Source organism: Limulus polyphemus, unplaced genomic scaffold (genome assembly GCF_000517525.1).
Source record: "Limulus polyphemus unplaced genomic scaffold, Limulus_polyphemus-2.1.2 Scaffold6909, whole genome shotgun sequence".
In the NCBI taxonomy this organism is placed as follows: domain Eukaryota; kingdom Metazoa; phylum Arthropoda; class Merostomata; order Xiphosura; family Limulidae; genus Limulus; species Limulus polyphemus.
The window spans coordinates 7,813-11,004 of record NW_013672519.1 but is presented as its reverse complement, the minus strand read 5'-3'; the positions used below and the strand labels follow the sequence as shown (position 1 = coordinate 11,004).

The 3,192-nt window shown below is 35.7% G+C and overlaps 1 long non-coding RNA gene across 2 annotated transcripts in view; it reads left to right on the top strand.

The window, feature by feature from the left end:
* LOC111089651 overlaps positions 1–1,735 on the top strand; it is a 22,910-nt gene extending 21,175 nt beyond the window's left edge. For both annotated transcript variants that reach the window (XR_002613868.1, XR_002613869.1), the window contains exon 4: positions 1,637–1,735. This is a non-coding gene — a long non-coding RNA (uncharacterized LOC111089651). The remainder of the gene's footprint in view (positions 1–1,636) is intronic.
* Positions 1,736–3,192: the final 1,457 nt, after the last annotated feature.

Sequence of the window (3,192 nt, the reverse complement as noted above, 5' to 3'; positions counted from 1 at the left end):
TTACAGCAAGCTACTGTAAAGGCAAATTGTCTTTTGCAACTACTGACATAAAGAGCCTGTTTAATATCTAGTCCATGAGTTCTTTCCTTCAATGATATGATATCAAGGAACTCTTACATGGAATTCAGACACTGTTCATGCAGTTATTAATAATTGAGGCTTATCTTACACATCACATGACTCATCCAAAGCAATGCTTATGAATTCACCCTGCTGAAGTTGTGAGTGCAGTTGTGATTCAATCTCACTGTTTATGTCAGAAATCCTGCATTCGATTTTATGGTGTGACAGTTGCAGATCAGATAATTTTTTGTGGTGATTGTTGTTTTCTGGTGAAAGAATTGAAACAACGTCAGTTAGGCACATCTTAATAAACTCTCCTTTTCTCTAGCTATATTCCAGGCCACTTGGTACAAGGCTAATGTTGCAGTCTGCGAGGAGTTAGCAAAATTGGTAAAAACTAGCCCTTGTACATCCATTTGTTTCTTCAAAGTTTTTACTTTTAAAGTGAAGAGGTCTGAAATTTATGGAAAGTCTTGATGCATGGCTTAAAGCAAAATGACATTGCAAGTTTGAAGATTTAAACTGAGATATGCAAGTCTGACAAAGGAGACACATTGCCTTTTACATTCAATGAAAAAGTACTTATTTTCCCAGTCATTATGGATGCCTTGATTTTCTTCAGTGTTATTTTCTCTTTCATTTACTTTCCATTATCTAATTGGGAAATAATAAATTTGTTTATCTAAAATCTCTTTTGCCACAGAAGAATGCAAGTAACTTTGACAAAGTCAGAGATGAAACTGAGCCTCAGTGGTGCTGGACAATACAAATGCTTTTAGTTTATGAAAGAATATAAATATTGTTGCTTTGACCAAAATGCTCTTATTTTATATATAATGGAAAATCAATTAAACCTTTTAACTACATGTTTTCATAGTTTTCTTTTACTCCTTAAGTCAAAATGTTTTACTTTAAATTACAGGCATAGTGAAATATGTCTTTATATGGAGCTGCGTATTAGCTTTTGAAGAGACACGAGTTGGTCACCCCTGCTCTACCTGGCATATGTCCCTCTTTGTCTGTGTAGACTTTCAGACAATATCCACTCTCAGCTTCTGCCAGGAACCACAACTTGATACCCCACTTGACAGGTTTCTTTGGTATATACTGGAGAAAATAAATTTTACATTTTGTCCCCAACATTTGTTCATCTATAGTTAGTTCCTTGTTAGGAGAGTAATGGGAAACAAAAGAGTTTAGTAGACTGTCTAACCTTAAATTGTTTGTCATAGTTAAGGTCAATTCTAGGAAGAGTATTAGTATTGTTATTGAAATGTAAGTTAGTATGGATAGCTAAAAACCTGTTCCTAGAGAAGATGTTAGAGAACAAAGGAGTATAGAAAGGAAGATGGGTAGACAAGTAGTTGGAAAGAGAATGATAAAGCTTAAGTTCAATAGCTATTGTTAATCCAAAATATGCTAAAATATCTTTACAAATCACATAGTCCATTTTACTGTCCACCTTACTGCTGTGACTGCTTAGACTGTGCATACCGATTTATTTGTATAACAATATAATATAAAGTTTCAAGAGTGAACAAAAGTTTAAACAAATCAATAACTGTATTTGTAGAGGTTACCCATCGGGACTCATGTTCACCTCTGTTGAATGGAAGTACATGGGAAGGTTCCTCTACGGTGATCTGCACCCAGGTCCAAGTGTCACTGCAGGTGAGAGTCCTCTTGCTGGGAAGGAGCAGTCCTAGTAGGTACTGTAGCTCTACCCCTACCCCTCTTTGTCTTGCCTCTTTTCTGTAGTGGTGGTGTAGGGTTCCTTGACATACCTGACTTTGGTGATTCCACAACATCCTCACTGATGAAAATCTTTTGCCAACTACTTCCTGATTTGTCCACGAGAGAGAATCAAGAAGAGCTGGTTCTAGATTTTGTAGAGAGATTTTGTCAGAGGCATTGAAATATTAGCAGAAACTTCTTCAACATCAGATTCCTCTGACAGAATGCCTTCTTCATCAGACAAAAATGACACATTTAGAAGAAACTGGATCTCTTCCTCACTGAGTTTTTTCTTCAGCTCCTTTGCTTTATATTTCAGTAATGTGTTAGATTCCATTTTTAGAAGAAAAAACATGAAATGTATATTGCATGTACTCTCAGTTGTGTAACATTACATATATATATTGTGTGTTATGTTTTCTCTGTGCTGTATCATAAAATATGTGTATTCTCTGATGTGTATCATAGATTTCGCAATCAATACGTGATGTGCTAAAATACAGAAACAGCTACACTGGATTTTGAGTATACCTGCTATAATGTGCGGAATGCGTTCCTTACCTTTGTTGAACGCCTGATAGATGACCTGACATGACAGCATCAGTATCATAACATTGTGAACAACAATCACTCAATAAAATTCCACCTGCTTCTAATTTTGTGCTTATTGTTTTCTCAATATTGGCAGCATCTTTTTCCTTTATCTGTATAAAGTTGATAAATGACTCTTTGACTTCTACTTTTCTTGCCGTAAAGTCAATGTCAACGAACCGAATCACTTGGGCCAATTGCTCACGATGGACTAAATCAGGTGCGGAATCAAACAAAATACTATAGTATTTGTTTCTACGAATTGCTGACAAACAATAATTTCGCACATGTGAATCCATGAGATTTATAAACTCATTTTGGATTTCAGGAGAAAGATAAGATGTTGACATTTGCTTGTTTTTAACAGGCTCTATAAAGTTCTCTCATTACTGGATCATAATTTGCTAATAACTGCAAAAGTGACAGGAAATTTTCAAGGTTTTTCGTTTGAGGTCATGTCATCAGTATGACCATGAAATGCAAGATTCTGAGAAGCTAAATATTGTGTACAATCCAGCAACTGTCGCAGTACATCTCTCCATTTATTTTTTCTTGCTTTATTTGCCTTTGCAGCTCTTCGTCAATGCCACTTTGAAGATGAGTTCTGCGCTCAGTTTCTTTCCAAGCAGCAAATGATTCACGATGACTGTCACTATTTTCATGGGCATTTAACTTTTAAATTTTTTCCCGATTATAGAATTCACCCAGTGTTTTGAAGGCAGGCCAACTTTTGGATGTCATACATGTAGATCAAAAAAGTAGACAACAAAAGCGGTATGCTGTTTTATGTAGAGGTGAATACAC